Here is a 17,808-nt window from a genome sequence, read left to right as displayed (position 1 = left end):
GACCACCCCTCCAGCCCCTGACAAACCTGGATTTCCTAAGGAACACCCATCTATATTTAACTTAACGCATCCAATCATAGGTTTGCACCACTTTAGCTCTTCGATTGCATGGGAAGCAAGGGGACATATCACCTTTAAATTCAAGGATCTAAACAGGGAGAAATCGAGCCTTGAACTTGATATGAACGCCCTCACCTGTGATGACTCCTTAATATCAACCAAGACTACCTTCAAAATCAGACCAGAAGGTCACCCTTTCTCCTCATATCGCCTTCTATTATGTTCATACCTAATATGATAGGAAATAAGCACAAACCTAGTCACCCAAGCCTCAGTCAAAGGAACTGATCTTGCCTTGGAGGACCACCACTGAGCCAACTCAGCTAGAGAACTCATTTGAGGCCATCCACATTTAAAAATATTGAGAAAACAATCTCATACCTTACGTGCAATTGGACACTCTAGAAAAAGATAGGCAAAACTTTCAGACTGTCCCAGTCACAAAGAGCAACAAGAAGCTAATGGTACCCCCTTCTTAGTTACCAAAGCATCGAAAGGTAATGTGAGGAACTTTTTACAAAGTGAAGGAGAACTTACCTGCCAGATATATCAACCATTGATAATGGAGTAAGTTCTTCTAAAAAATCAAGTTCATGTATATTTGGAAGGTAATGTAAGGAACTTTTTATAAAGTCAAGGAAAACTTACCTGCCATATATATAAGAACTTTATTTTTCACTAGTCCTCGAAACAATAAAGATTCCTTAACTTCCTCATTTCTAGAGACTAGAACTTTAATCCCGCATGCCAATTGAACTCACTCTCCTTTTCTTATTTAATGCTTTCCTTATCCTCCAATGGGCGGTTTATGTTATAGCCTCCTTTGGCACTTCTATGGCTTTCACAGCCACTCAATCCAGCCCATTTGTTTGAATCCCAAAATGGGTTCTCTGGTTCAGATTCTAAGCTTTATCTTTTCGGTGGTTTTTGTCTTTCAGAGGTCCATGACTATAGTTTGTAAGAATGTAGTAGATGAAACTGTTAGAGGAACTGTTTGATTAATGGAAGAGTGGGCATTGGAAGGACGGATGAAGATTTCATATGCGCCACATTAAATAAGTGGCCACCAGAGAAATGTGACTATGGGACTTGTAGCTGGGCCTTACTTCTTTGCTCAATCTTGTTAATTAGTTCCTCTTCATATCAATCTCTTTTTAATTTTTATTTTTTGGGTTTCATATCTCTCTCTCTCTTTCTCTTCTCTATATTTGTTGTGGTTGAATAATTTAGTAGTAATCTTTCTCTGTAGAAGCTTCTCTTCTGTACTCTTTTCTTTATTTCTTTTCATTCATGACTATGGATATCACCTATGTTGCAGTAGCACTAATACCCACTATGGACTTGGAATCTGTTGCTTAGAATTGTTTGCTAATAAACCGGATCATGTAATTGCATTCCATATTGTTGTGGTTGAGCATTGATCCTTGTATTTGTTTTCATTTCATTGATTGTTGTGATTGTTGTGATTGTTGTGATTGTTGTGTGTATACCCCACACTGGGCTTCGTGGAAGCTCACTCCCATTGTTACACCCTTTTTAGATTATGATCCAGGGAAATATCCAGAGTGTGGCTGAGGAGCGGGCTCTCTACGAAGGTGATCTTGGGTCGAGGGGCTGATTAAGCATGAGGACGGTTGCGTATGTGATGACTGTGCCTTTGGAGCACACTGAGGATGAGAGTATCGTCTTCTATTTTTTATTCTTTTGTGTATATATACATTGTAGCCCTAGGACCATAGCTGTAATTATGATCCATTGTGGAAAATGGTCCTTATGTAAATATGATAATTATCATTAGAACTCACCAGTGGTATTACATTCTAACTATTATTATCTATGTGATCATAGACATTTCATAATTTTATGAACTTAAAGTACTACATCGTGGATCCTGGATGGATTGTGGACATGTGTAAGTGTCTATGTCACCAACCTTCAGGTAAGTGGAGGTAGGGCATGACATAATTAGGTCCAACGGTCTCTATTAACTGGGAGTCGCCACCTAGATTAGGGTCAATGACCTATTGCTAATTAAAAATGAAGTTGAAATGACTCCATCCGAACTGTTTAGCCACGGGTAGGGTTAGTGTCAAGTTTTGGTCCGACGAAGGGGTTAGGCACCTCGGTCCACTCGGTAAAACCCAGACTTCAACTGTAGGTCTATAGGGCTAAATTCTAACACTCTCCTATTCTTATCCTATATTACTGAAACTCTCCTACCCAAAACTTTCTTTTTGATTTTCATTCCCCTAGAAAAGTAAAGTTCCATTTTATTTTCTCCCTTAGTACTTTACAATCTCTCTCTCTCTCTCTCCCTCCCTCCAACCAGGTGAAGAGGTAATGAAAACCCTAGCTCGTCATTGCTGGAGTTAGGGCGGACTAGAAGAGAACGATGGAAATTGGATTGGCGAAGGATACAGAATTTAAGGAGCAGGTTGAGGTTGTGGACGATGGGCAAAAGGGAGAAGAGGAGGTCATGGAGGAGCAGGTTCTCTGACCTGTGGGGGTATTCAGGTTCTCCAGTAAGATGTTGGAATCCTTAGGAATAAAACCAAAAGAACATGATAAGTAAGAAGCAATGTACCTAGTATCCGAGATAATCGATGAGATGGACTAAGGCAAATTCCAGTCCATGGTTGATGGAAATCTGTAATTCCTCAACCACGAGATATCAAAGAGGGAGCAACATAGGGAGTAGAACTTAGTGCGGGTCACTTGCCAATGGCCGACTGATAACATGCATGATACACATGTTCATTGATACACATGTTACAGCTCATGCCCTCCATGCAATCAGTGGCGTGACCAGTGGCGTGACTGTCAACTCTTGCCAAGATGAGATAATTTACCATATATATACCTTGTAATCTCTCTTCAAGATATGTACAGCAGTGTATCTTACCCTTTAAATACAAAGACTAAAGTGTGTGCCAAAACACACAATTTTACAGCAATTACTATCTCTTTATGGTATCAAGAGCCACCTGTAATTTTATTTTTTTTCAATGGCCTCTTCACCTTCACCATTTCCAATTACCAACCTCTCCAATCTTGTTTCAGTCAAGCTGGTTGGAAATAACTACCTATTGTGGAGGGAGCAACTTTGAATCTATCTTCATTAGCTCCGATTTAATGGAGCATGTTGATGGTTCTAAAACACCACCACCTGCAACCATAACCTCCTCCTCTGATTCAACAGGGTCAACTATCTCTACCACCATCCCGAATCCTAAGTTTTATACTTGGCGCAAAACCAATCACTTTGTTCGAGCCTGCATCAATGCCACACTCCAAGAATCTTTCTCTTCTCACATACTTGGTCTCAAAATGGCAAAGGATGTATGGGATGCACTAGTTGCACTATTTCAACAACAGTCCTCAACAAGACGAAAGTAACTACGTTCATCATGTCAAGTCCTTGGCTAACTCTCTTGCCGTTATAGATGAACAAATCAAAGATACAGACCTTGTAGGCTACATTAAATGGCCTAGGATCTGAATATGAAACCTTTTTCATCACAATTGAAAACAGCACAAACTTGCTTTCTTTTTCTGATCTTCATGCAAAGCTGCTCACTCATGAACAACGACTCAGTCGTGGTTATGGTAACCGATCCTCTACCAACACTGATGTTCAATCTCAAATGGCACTCCTTTCTACTGATTCCAACAACTTCAAGAAGTTTAAAGGGAAGGGTCCTGGTTCCTTCAAGCAAAACCAGTCACCCTCACCTCAAAAACAAGGAAATCAATCTTTTCCTTCTCAAGAATTTTCTCAGAAGTTTACTCGCCCATCTGATCCTTCTAACCATTCCATTAAGTGTCAGATCTCTGCTAAAATGGGTCATGCAGCAAGTAAATGTTACTTCAGATACTCTGCAAGCCGAAATAGCAATGCTCCACCAACTTCCACCTTTGCTAGTCTTCACGTGAGTCCTCCTAAATATCCATCCAAGCCCCTAGCGTCCTCTCATACCGATGCACAATGGATTGCTGATTCTAGAGCCACCTCCCACATGAACTTTGACCCTACATTACTACAACAGTCTATCAACTACAATGGTTCAGATCAGGTCTACCTTGGTGATGGTAAGAGCATTCCCATATCTCAAACTGGTTCATCAACTTTACACATCCCATCATCAACTTTACATCTTCAGAATGTGTTAGTGGTTCCACAAATTGCTAAGAATTTATTATCTATTTCGAAGTTGAATCGTGATAATAACTGCTCAGTCGATTTTTTTCCATGGGGTTTCTCTATAAAGGACTTGTAAACAGGGGTGACACTTCTCAAGGGCCCAGTCAAGGATGATCTATATGTTGTAGCTGCAAATAAGGATGTCATCAACCAAAAAGTCGCCGCATTTTTGGGGGAACAAATGTCACAAACAGTATGGCATAATCGGTTGGGCCACCCATCCCTCAAGGCTCTTTAGAAACTTAGAAGTACCATTTTGTTTGATAAATCCAAGTTCCAGAAATTAAATAAGATTTGTGAATCATGTTAGTTGGGAAAGCACCATAAAATGCCTTTTCCTATCTCTACAAGACAGTCAATTTCACCTTTGGAAATAGTACATTGTGACTTATGGGGCCCTACTTCAACATTGTCATTTAGTGGATTTCATTCCTATATTATCTTCATTGATGATTTCAGTAGATATACGTGGCTTTATCCCTTAAAAGTGAAATCAGATGCTTTGTCTTGTTTTTGTTATTTCATGACCATGGCAAAGAACATCTTCTCCACCAAAGTAAAATATTTTCAAAGTGATGGAGCTTTAGAACTCACACAAGGGGATTTTAAAACCTTCTTGGATGACCAAGGCATTGTTTCACGAATCTCATGCCCACACACACCTGAATAGAATGGCATATCTGAACGCAAGCACAGGCATATCACGAAAATGGGACTTTTTTTGTTATTTCAAGCCCACATGCCGAAATGATATTGGCTTGAGACATTCAATACAGCAGTCTATCTTATTAATCGTCTGCCAACACCAGTATTACAAGGGCGCTCTCCTCATGAAACACCTTACAATAATACACCAAATTACTCCATTCTGAGCATATTTGGTTGTCAATGTTTTCCTTGTTTACGAGCCTATAGAAAAGACAAGCTGTCTCCAAAATCCATAGCCAGTGTCTTTCTTGGCTATAGTCTGCATCATAAAGGATATCGATGTCTTGACCCTCTCAATGGAAAAGTTTATATTTCTAGACATGTGATGTTTAACGAACGCTTCTTTCCTTTTGCAGACAAATCAAATCATGTGTCCACTAAGGCATCATCAGTAACACTTCCTATACCCATTTTCCCTACCCTATCTCATACTCAACTACCATTTATGCCTGCCATCCATCCTCCTCCTCCTCCTCCTCCTCCTTCCCCACCCCCCTCATCTGAATCTACTCCATCACCATACCCACCTCACACCAATAACACTCCCACTCCAACCACCTCTTCACCCTCAACCTTAGCATTGCCCCCACCATCGCCTCCACCACTCCCCCCACCACCACCGTCGCCACCCCATCCACCATCACCTAACAAACACCCCATGATTACTAGGACCCAAACAGGAACCCGAAAGATCTAGGTTCCCTTCTCTGTTCTCACCACTCGTCATCCAATCTCTCGTGCTCTACTTGCTTCTATCCCTCCACCCATCCCCGAACCAACCTCCTACAAACAAGCTGCTAAGGACCCACGGTGGATGAATATAATGCACTTATGTCCAACTCCACTTGGACATTGGCACCTGCATCCACCCACATGAATGTTGTCGGCTGTAAGTGGGTGTACCATGTAAAAACTAAGAGTGATGGTTCCATTCAAAGATTCAAAGCTCGGCTTGTTGCTAAAGGTTTTCACCTAAAACCAAGCATTGATTTCAAAGAGACTTTCAGTCCTGTTGTCAAGCCTGCTACTGTTCGCACTGTCTTAACTGTGGCAATATCTCCCAATTAGATCAAACTTGATGTGAAAAATGCGTTCCTACATGTTCAACTCCAAGAGGAAGTTTACATGACCCAGCCACCGGGATTTGTTAGTACTTCATCCACAACTCATGTTTGTCGTCTTCACAGGGCGATCTATAGTCTACATCAAGCACCGAGAGCCTGGTTTGATCAATTTAGTAAATTCCTTCTAAAGCATGGTTTCTCTCGTAGTATGGTTGACACATCCATGTACACAAAGCACTCCACTTGCGGAACATTTATTCTTCTCCTTTACATTGATGATATTATCCTCACTGGAGACAATGGCGATGCACTTAGCACCTTCATCAAATGCTTAAGCACTGAATTTGCAATGAATGATTTGGGTGAACTTCATTACTTTTTAGGTGTTGAAGCCACTCGGACAATGGTTGGTTTACGCCTAACACAGACAAAATATAGTCTTGACCTACTGCAGAAAATAGGCATGACTGGTTGCAAACCATGTCATACTCTAGTGGCTTCTGGCTCAAAACTCTCTGCCGTTGATGGGTCGACATTGGTTGATCCCCATGAGTATCGTCAAGTTGTTGGTGCCTTGCAATACCTAACACTTACTCGCCCTGACCTCTCATATTCAGTCAATCAAGCATGTCAGTTCATGCATGCACCCACAACTGCCCACTATGATGCTGTCAAGCGTATCCTTCGATACCTCAAACACACTCTCGACGTAAGCAATGACCTCAAGCCAGGTCCAATCTCTATCGTCACTTCCTTCACCAACACTGACTGGGCTGGTTGTCAGGATACTAGACGACCTACAACTGGTTTTTGTACTTTTCTTGGATCAAATTTATTGTCTAGGGGATCCAAGAAGCAACCTACTGTTTCTCGCTCTATCTTGGAATCTGAATATAAGGCTCTAGTGGTTACTGTTTCGGAAGTGTTATGGTTCTCGTATTTGCTAGATGACCTTCATGTTCCCATTTCCCTTCCACTCATCATCAATTGTGACAATATATCTACAACATACATGGCTGCTAATCCTGTTCTTCATGCTCGAACCAAACACATCGAAGTAGACTATCACTTTGTACGTGAATTGGTTCTTACCAAAAAGATCAAGGTGCAACTTGTACGTTCTTCGGACCAGATTGCTAACATCTTTACCTAGGGCCTATCCTCACCATTGTTCAAGTCACATAGATCCAAACTAATGTAGTTACCACCCATTAGTTTGGAGGGGGATGATAACACACATGATACACATGTTACAGCTCATGCCCTCCATGCAATCAGTGGTGTGACTGTCAAATCTTGCCAAGATGAGCTAATTTACCATATATATACCCTATAATCTCTCTTCAAGATATGTACAGTAGTGTATCTTACCCTTTAAATACAAAGACTGAAGTGTGGGCCAAAACACACAATTTTACAGCAATTACTATCTCTTTACCGACGAAGGACTTGATGGTGAGGGAAGAAAGGAGTGGGAACAAGTTGTTAATGGAAACAGGATTCAAAATTTTGAAAAAATTAAACCCAAAAAGGAATGGTTTTAATTATATCTACCTAAAAGAGCTCCAAGTGCTACTATGACCAATTATACGTTTCTTTTAATATAAAAAAAAGGATACAGTGCTTGATTTGCATGGGAGAAGCAGCATTAGTTAGTCACCATGTCCTCTTACAAAAGGTGTTAGGTTCTGAGTCAAATCTATTTCTGTATGAAACGAAATAAACAAATAAAAGCTGCCCTGAGGTTTGGTAACTTATGGTCTGTAGAACTCAATCCAACCTCAAATTGGATTAAAACAGAAGCTTAAAACCTCAGGCATTTCAGACAAATGGACTTCTGCTTCAAGTGAGGAAGTCTTCTGTACTCAATGAATTCCCTACCCATGTTACAACCCACTCCAAAGTAAGAGGTATAAAAAAAATTAAATAATTCTGAAAAAAGGAATAAATGATTTTAATTTTTGCAATAGACATTCAAAGAGAAAGGAAAGAAAATGAAACTTTTGAACCTAAAAAAGAAACTTTTGAAAACATTACTCCATGTGATCCCATGTGATTCTATAAATTACTTAATTCTTTTTACAATATTTACTAATGATGCATTTTAAATGTAATTTTTATTCACATTTTATAGCAAATGGATTTGGGATGCAAAGTAAATTGAAATTTAACAATCAAATATAGAATGATTTGGAATTAAAGATATAATCACATGGGGTGAGATAGTGATTACAAGAATTTAATAAGTGCAAAAATTTCACTTCCCTTCACTTTAATTCCTCTTGCACCCAAATGGAATGATTCTGCTTCATTGCATGAAAAATAATTTAAGAACTGCCATAGTTAATTCTCATGTGTTCCTGCTTCCTCGTAGCATGCCATACTATATACGATTAACCTATGGCTTTGGCTTTCATTTTAAAGGCAAAACAAAGTAATAGACTTTCCAAGGAACAAGCTTATTGGTTTCTCTTGGGGCCTCCAACCCTTTTCCTTCTTCCCCACCCTTAAGGTTTTGCGGCCTTTCTTGTGGCTCCTTCTTTTTTTTTTTTTTTTTCTTGGCTTGTAAATTCTTCGTCTTTCCTTTCCTTTCTTTTTGGTAATGAATTACATGTAAAAATAAATAAAGGAATTTTTACAAAGTGAAGGAGAACTTACCTGCCAGATATATATGAACTTGATTTTTCACTAGTCCTCGAAACAATAAAGATTCCTTAACTTCCTCATTGCCAGAGACCTGAACTTTAATCCCGCGTGCCAACTGAACTCTGTTTTCTTATTTCATGCTTTCCTTATCCTCCAGTGGGCGGTTTCTTTTATAACCTCCTTTGGCACTTCCATGGCTTTCCTAGCCACTCATAGAGTCTGAAATCCAGCTCATTTTTTTGAATCCCAAAATGGGTTCTCTGGTTCAGCTTCTGAGCTTTATCTTTTCGGTGCTTTTTGTCATTCAGAGGTCCATGACTGTAGTTACTCATAATGCAGGAGGTGAAACTGTTAAGAGGAACTGTTTTGATTAACGGAAAAGTGGGCATTGGAAGGACGGATGAAGATCTGTGCCACATTGGATTGGTGGCTACTCAAAAAATGTGACTATGGGACTTGTAGCTGGGGCCTTGCTTCATTGCTGAATCTGGTAAGTTAGTTCCACTTCATAACAATCTCTTTTTAATTTTCGTTTTTTGGGTTTCATCTCTCTCTCTCTCATTTTCTCTTCTCTGTATTTGCTATGGATGAATAATTTAATAGTAATCTTTCTCTGCAGAAGCTTCTCTTCTGTACTCTTTTCTTTATTTTTTTTCATTTGTTGATCTCAAATGTAAGAGGAAACACAATGAATTATTAGATTATGCTTCCTCTGTTGCTCAGCTCTATTGAGTGGGTATATACTGTGCCTCAGAATAAATTAAGTTCTGACTCTTATGTTTTTTTGGGTAGAAGAGATCTGACTTTAATGGTTTGAAGTTTAAACTTTAAAGTGATGTACACAATGATTTCTGAAAATTTATGTGTTTATGCTTTGGTTTACATGCAGGATCTTAACAGAAAATTTTTGTTAAATGCTGTGAAAGATACCTACTTCTGATGTTGTTCAGACAAGTCTCTTAACTCTTAATTGGATTTGGCTCTCATATTTCACTACTGTTCAAAGCGAGAAAGAATTCCTTAACTTGGTAAAATTTGCAGCTTTTAAGCCACTGAAGCTTAGGTTGGGTGGAACCTTGCAAGAGAAGGTCATATATGAGATTGGACATCCACAGCAACCCTGTCAACCATTTGTTAAAAACAGCTCTGAGATGTTTGGCTTCTCCAAAGGTTGCCTACCTATGTCTAGATGGGACCAACTGAATAATTTCTTCGAAAGGACTGGGTAACAAAAGTTTCTAATTATTTTTCAGTTCAGAAAACACAAACAGTTCTCTTTTAACAATGATATGAACTGGACTGGATGCATTTTTTGTTATCATCTCACTCTGTGTTCCTCATTCAGGGCAGAGATAATTTTTGGGTTAAAGACTCAGTGGAAGGACTCGGGCTTCTGATGGTTCATCAGTAGGGTCTTGGAATTCCACAAATGCCGAGTCCTGTATACATTACACCGCCAACAAAGGCTATACAATCCACAGTTGGGAGCTCAGTAAGAATTCACTTATTATTATGCAAAAAGCTTAACCATAATGAAACTGGAATTTGAAGGATGAAGAGTGCAGTTAATCCCTGGGGTAGGGGTTCTCCTCATGGAGGGCCTCATGTTGCAAATCCATATTGTCCAGGAGACCATCATGGACCTCCTTGTTCTGCTATAAGAATAAAATCAGTTTACAAGTTTTAATTCTGAACTATTGAAATTGAAATTGTGTGGAAAGTGTACTCAAGGAAATAATGATAACATGGAAAACAGAGACGGTGTGCAAAGAACAAATACATTAACATAAGATTTTTTTACTTGGTTTGCCCACAAATGGGTTGTCTATGGGTGAAGAGGGTCAACTTGTGCTTTTCCTTGAATAAAGGAGATTAGAACAACGACTTGATCACAAATGTTTGTATATATGTCAGTAGTCTCCTCACCCATTCCCAATCTGTTGGAAAGATCTTAAAATCTTCTTCATGCATCAGGGAACAAATTGAGTGGGGATGGAGTTGGCACAAAGGTTGCAGCCGATCAGTATGCATCTGATATAACTCTCTTAAAAATATAGTGCAAGATATCTACAAGGGTTTTCATGTCAAGCCACTAATCATAGCACCAGGAGGATTATTTCATGCACGATGGTTCAAAGAACTAGTAGACATAACACCCAAATCACTGGATATATAATCTTGGTCAAGGTTTGTCACTCAGAATGTAGACTCGATTTCCTTTTAATATCCATGCTCAAAATTTTTGTTTAACCTTTTCACATTTCCTCTTCTGGGGCTTAGGTGTTGATGATCATCTGATTGATAAGATCCTTGACCCATCCTATCTTGATGGTGAGGCACAGACATTCACCATTCTCCAAAACTTGCTAAAAAGAGCTCCAACTTCAGCAACTGCTTGGATTGGTGAAGGAGGAGGAGCATATAACAGTGGCCATAATCTTGTTACCAATGCATTTGTATTTAGTTTCTGGTATGTATACTAATGATTCAAGCTGAAAACTTAACTTGCTGGATATATCTTCTAATATTGACTAGTTTCTGACCACCAAAATAGGTACTTGGATCAGCTTAGGCATGGCAGCATCTTATGATACTAAAACATACTGCAGACTAACATTGATTGGTGGAAACTATGGCTTACTCAACACAACCACCTTTGTCCCAAATCCTGATTACTACAGGTTATGCTCCCACTTCTAAATTGTTAGCTTCATATCTGTCAGTGATCAGAGCTGGTATATTTTATTCTCACCGAGTTTCAACTGAATTCAATAAAAAAATGTCTTTGATTTCAGGGAACTACAAACTTCTTTCACTAGATTGGATATTTTACCCATACAAAGACTTTCCTGTACAAGTTTTGTATCTCCTGTTCAAGGAGGCATCTGCTAAACCTGATTTGACTGATAGATACTTCAATTCCATACCATTAGTGCACTTTAAGTCCAATGGAAGAATGGAAGTCTAAGACAGTTATTATGGGTTATTGATCATATGATTTCCTCACTGTGCAGCACTCTCCTTTGGCACCGCTTGATGGGAAGGACAGTCCTATCGACAAACTTCACTGGAACTAAGAACATAAGAGCATATTCACATTGTGCAAAACAATCTGTAAGTTGGAGAACAGTTGTCTAAATGAATGATCTTAAAGTCCTCTTACCAGATTTATTGATTTGACTTCAATCTAACAGAAAGGAATCATATTATTATTGATCAACCTCGACAGTAACACCACAACTGATGTAAGTGTTGCAATTGAAGATGCTGTCCTCAATAAAAACTGGAGTTCAGAACATAATGGAGTCACGAGGGAGGTGTATCACCTGACTGCTAAGGATGGGAACTTGCATAGCCAAACTATGCTTCTAAATGGGAAGATATTGACTGTAAATTCACCTGGGGATATACCTACCTTGGAACCTGTAATTGTAAATTCATCAGGGTCAATATCAGTTGCTCCTTTCTCAATTGTATTTGCTCACCTTCCAAATATTCGTATTCCAGCTTGTAGGTAGTTGGACCAAATGGAGTTATATGGAAATCTTTATCAAACATGAAAAAAGTTAAAAGTGCTTTTTTCCTCTACCTTTGGAATCGTTTGTTTGCCAGGGAAAAAATTCTAGAAAATTTGAATTCTCTTTATAAAATTAATTATGTATCCAAGCCATTTTTCCTTCTAATTTTACATGAGAAAAAGCAGATTTATCCTCTATTTTTTGTTGCACATGACAAAGAAGCATATACAGGAACAGGTTGAGTGAGGAAAATAATGCATTTGACAAAGATGCCTTTTTATTTATTTATCTATTTTTTTTTGGGGGGGGGGGTGGGGGGACGAGAGAAAACAACATCCAGGAATTATAATGTAAGTTGTTTTTAAAATTTTTGTACTGTATTTAAGAAAATAGTTTTTACCTTCTTAGAACAAATAGATGATTTTCTTTTGCTTTTAGGACCATTCCTGTAAAATATTATCTGTTGCAAAAAAAGTAAGCCTTAAGGATTATAGGTGTACAAATGAAAATAATATAATAATTGGCAAAGATGCTGAGAAAGTAAAAAAAAATCTGAGACTTTCACATTTCAATAGACTATGGAGCCATATAGGAAGTCTTCTGCTCTTAATTGATAGCACCATCAACCTCTGCAGGGACTCGCATCAGCCACCGATTCACAGTAACAAGGGACAAAGGGCTTTGCTTGTGAGGAGCAATGAAGGGATTTAATCAAACTGCATTTAGAACGGCATGAAACACTACCTTATGCTCTCCTTCTCTTCTTAGCAACATTAGCATTAAAAGTGAGTAAAGGGAGTCTGGTGTGCATATGTATCAACCAAATCAATATGACCACTGGTGGTGGCTCTGATGCAGTCGACATACCCAAATTTTTGGACTAACGAAATTGATCTACTCTGCCAGTGCCACAGGGTGGGGGGGTTAGGGCTTAGCGGAGGAACATATTTGATGAGCCAGGATTCAATCCGGATCTGGCAGTTACAGACCAAGGTCTTTGCAAACTGAGACAGCTGGTGAAAAAAGGGAAAGAAATAGTTTCAACTAACCGTCCCAAAGACATCACCACAGAAAAAAAGTTTGTTCAGCTCTAAATAGAGTAGAAAACTCATATGCTGTGGATAAATTTACATGAACCAACATCCTTAATGTTAGATCAAACACCAAGAAATATGAAAATAAATAGATAAAAGATTCGCACGACACAGAGATTTAACGAGGTTCATACACTAGGGTGGTATGTTACGTCCTTAGGCGAAGAAGAAGATGTTTCATTATGCATAAGAGAGATTACACCCGAGTAATGGCGAGAAAACTCGCTTTGAAACCCTAGCTCAATAAACCCCCAAAATACAATGACTTTTTCAACAAGACAACAGTACATTATATATACTTCAAGTAAAGGGCTGACCCATCAGGTTGCCCAACCCCTGTGCTTCTATCACAGATCTCAGAAAACTTTTCATTCGAGTTGTCACCAAAATATGTCGGAGCGGGTCAAGAATTCAAGACAAACATAACACTTAAGATAATAATATATTCCTGAAATTCAAACATTTCAAATCAACCTTGCAGTGGAAATTTTGGGCTTTTCCTACCTACTCCATTCATTGAAGAGGATCTAATATACATATTATATACAAATGCTTCTCTGTGTGGTCATAGAGCAAACAATTGTCACTAGTGAATGAGATCAACCTCCGCAGCTCCACTGAAGAACTCAGGAGACCAATGCAATAGCATTGAAGTACACTCCAATTCCAGTGTCATTTTGACGGTAGTTTTAAGCCCATGAGAAGCGAACAGAACCTCACTACTTGCAACCTTTAACCGTACTACCGAAGCGTAGGATAATAGTGGTAAACAAAGACCTAGTGAATCAAGAACCATGCTTTGTTATATGACTTACATTCCGTGAATGAATGAATAAAAAAAGGGCTAAGTTAAAAGAGACAAGATCCCTTGCTATCAATGAAGTAAGATTTAAAGAGAGTGGCACCACATTAATTAACTCTATGCAAAACACTGAAGCCCTGCATAAGATGCCCATAAAGGAAAAGCCCAAAATAGGAGCATGAAAAAATGAAATGTTACTTACGAATAGGACACTAGCATACTCAGGTGATATATCCTGATGCGTACAATAAAGTCCAGTCATAAAAGAAAAAGTAGACATAAGGAAAACCTCAAATTTTGTGAACATCAAATGAGTGCATCAAGCGCCACATCATGAGAGGATAGAGACCAATGGAGAGAAATTTAGGGTAAAAAATGTCAAAGAAACTTATAGATTCTTTGAATGGGTAGATTCATGATACATACCTTTGTTTTGAGTAAATTTGTTGAAGTGAATATGGGCTGGGCAGTTTTGTGAACTTCTTTGTTTTTTTGGGTAGAAAAGTAGTTTTACAAATGAAGCGCATAATTGTGAAATCCTTTAATTTTCCCAAAAATAAATGACATTTCTTTCTTTCTTTCTTTTTTTCGGGTCAAATAACATTTCTTTTCTACACCTTATAAAGGTAAGAGGTTTGTATCAATTAATCTTGTTCTGTGATATACCATTATACCTCTGAGAAAGGACAGTCTCATGTCCTTCTCCAAGGAGTATAGAAATGAGGAGGCGCATTGCCGATAGCAAGGGCACTAAACTAACAATTTGGAATTACCAAACGGGGCATGCCTCTTTCTATTGATTCTTTGTATGGATGGATGTGTCTCTTTGGGTCAGAGCTCTAGCTTAAAGCTTTAGGTCTACCTTCTGATCACAGCCCAGGATTGATCGGTGTTATCCTCGTTGACCTCAACTATAATCTTATACATGATTGAGAGCATTCAGACCACACATGATCATCTTTTATGGAACTGACTCCACATTGTTAATCGCAGGGGTCATAGCTTCAGTAGACCACCTCCATCATCCATATCCCACGTGCGGGCACGAGTCTTCCACATAGAACCTATACTTGATCATGGGATAGTGGTGCTCGTAACTGTTTTTAGACTTGACCACGGACAACTGACCTAACCATGGCCAGGTTAGATGATTATTTTACCAGAATCCGACCATGATTAGGTTAACCGTTACAAGATCACTCACCTCATCCCAAATAGTGACCAATCCACCAATGATAAGTGGGTCCATGTCAACGGAGAAAGCAACCAACCAGCCAATAGAAGAAGCCACCGACCTCTACACTAAGGATGTGAATTTGAAACCGAAACCGTTCACCAAAATCGAACCGAGCCGTTTAAACCAAAACCATAAAACCGTTTAGTAAATGGTTCAGTTCTGGTTTCAAGTTTTAGGCCGATTAGCTAAATGGGTCGGATCCGTTTTAACCGTTTAACCTGTTGTTTTCAAACCGATATGGAACCGTGAAAACCAAACTATTTAAACCGTTAAAACGGATCCAATTAACACGTATAACGATTAAGTAACCAACTTTTGGGGGTAATATTTTTTCGTTTAACCTCGTATGAAATTCTTTGGACATTAGGTTCATATTCTAAGTAATTGTTTTCTTTTTTTATATAGCTGAAACGGATGAAGATAAATTATTTGAAGCCTTGAAAGATGTGTTTTCAGTACCTTCTACTCCTGCCTTAGCATCATCCACCACTACTCCGGTGTTCATTAGTAATTTTGTTTGAATTTCACTTTCTCAGTGTAATATTTTCTTTTGCTTAATTGTTTGGTTGTTTTAACAAAACATAATGGTTTGCATTTCACATACTCAAGATTGAATTGTTTATCACCAAAAGCAAATTTTAGTAGACATGCGAATAAACTAGCAAACTGATTGCTAACCATCTTAAAATCGTATGGAATAAACTGAAATTGAAACCATTTAAAACCGTGAACCGAAATCGTTTAAAAACCATGGAACCGAAACCATTTACTAAACGGTTGCGGTTTCAGAAAGAGCAACCGTTTGGTAAATGGTGCAGTTTTGGTTTCAGCCAAATAAATGTGAACCGAACCGCACCGCACCATTTAAACCAAAACCGAACCGATAAACACCCTTACTCTACACAGAGGGGGCATAACAGACTCATGGGGTAGGACTCTTATCACACAAGACTAACACCATATAAAGGCATATAATAATAACTGTCATCCATTAATCTTCAGTTTTCTTTTCTGGTTTATAAACACAAACCAAACTTATTGAACAAAATTAACACTACTACAATAGACAACTGGAGCATTTTCGCCAGTTCCAAACTTCATAACCAATCTTCCTTCTCAAGAACATGCAATATCAGAGCTGCTTAGAGTAAAGGAAGAAGGGGTATCCCATGCATAAGTGAAGTTCTTTGAGGTGAAACCATAATATTGCTGACCATTGTTGAATAGGCAGGAGTTCCCATCTACGCTTAAGATCGAAGGGTCAACCTTCACCACGGTTTTGAATCCTGCACAGTTGAGTTGCAGATTATACTGTGTACATATGCAGTTGTTATTCACAATCACCAGGTACTCTAGTTTCCCTTCAACCACTTGTCCCGGTTGTTTAACTTGAGAAACTGTGATGTCATCCAATGAACACTGCTAAAAAGAACCTGTAATTTTGATTAAAAACACAAAAATCAAACAAAACATACAAGAATTAAAATAAAGAACCCAATTAAGGACATGATTTGCATCAAAGGAGAAAGCTCACCTTTTGCAAGTAGGAGCAAGAGGAGTATTACACAGAAGAATTTCCCGAAGGTGGCTGCCATTTCTAAGAATCTCTCCTCACCAATAGCCTTTTCAGTTTTCCCTTGCTTTCCCATGAAAACGTAAGTTCTCTGATTCATATTGTACTCTAACTTGTACATATTTAGATAGCATTTATTGGCGTTGTAATGAATGGAGTTACAAAAGTGCTGTAAATTGTACCCCTTTATTTTGGTTAGTTTTAAGGTTAAAAAATTGTTGTATGACTTTTGAATCCCTTCTTTTTGTCAGGAAAAATAATACTTTTATTATTTATTTTTCCCTAATTTATTTGATCTTACTATTATGATAAGATTTGTTTTTTTGAAGAAAAAAAAATGATTGTTTAAGTTTAGTTGTTGACTCTAATTAATAAGAATTCTTGATTGCCAATGACATAATCTCACACCACACTCCTGCTAGGATACATATGGTGTGATTAAGATGTTTACCCATCCTAAATCTCTATCAGGATCTCTGATGGCAGTATCGTAACCATCACAACCATCAAACATAACCAAAGTGGAATAATATAAACACAGGTACCTGTGAGGGTAGCGGCCGGAGATGATGAGACGTCTCTCTTCCCTTTTAGGGGGGGGGGAAAGGACTTGCATCCCTTCCTCTCTCCTCTCTTTCTCTTTCATGTGAGGGAGGGGGTGCGTCGTGTGTGCTTACCCTATGGGCCCCGCACCATCGTATCTCCGCTCAATGATACATGGAAGCCTATTTCACAAGAGTGTGAAATTCGTCATTAAAGATGGGTATTTGATGATGGTCCAATACGGGGATTGGGATCATACAAATGGGGGTTTGGATTCTCCACCTAGGGTTATGGGCTTAGGACCTTGAGGTGAGCCCAATTCCTGAGAAAAGAGCCTGAAATTTGGTCTGGTCCAGAGATTT

At 38.7% G+C, this 17,808-nt stretch overlaps 1 long non-coding RNA gene and 1 pseudogene across 1 annotated transcript; one reads left to right on the top strand and one right to left on the bottom strand.

Annotated features, from left to right (window-relative positions):
* Positions 1–8,803: 8,803 nt before the first annotated feature.
* On the top strand, positions 8,804–12,265 carry LOC122065841 (annotated as a pseudogene).
* A 4,037-nt stretch (positions 12,266–16,302) lies between these two features.
* Positions 16,303–16,984, bottom strand: LOC122065831. Its single transcript, XR_006136121.1, has 2 exons — positions 16,865–16,984; positions 16,303–16,763 (listed from the first exon to the last, which is right to left on the bottom strand). It is a non-coding gene; the product is annotated as an uncharacterized LOC122065831 (long non-coding RNA).
* Positions 16,985–17,808: the final 824 nt, after the last annotated feature.

Source organism: Macadamia integrifolia, unplaced genomic scaffold (genome assembly GCF_013358625.1).
Source record: "Macadamia integrifolia cultivar HAES 741 unplaced genomic scaffold, SCU_Mint_v3 scaffold213, whole genome shotgun sequence".
In the NCBI taxonomy this organism is placed as follows: domain Eukaryota; kingdom Viridiplantae; phylum Streptophyta; class Magnoliopsida; order Proteales; family Proteaceae; genus Macadamia; species Macadamia integrifolia.
Note: the sequence above shows the minus strand (reverse complement) of the source record. Positions and strands in the feature narration are given on the sequence as shown.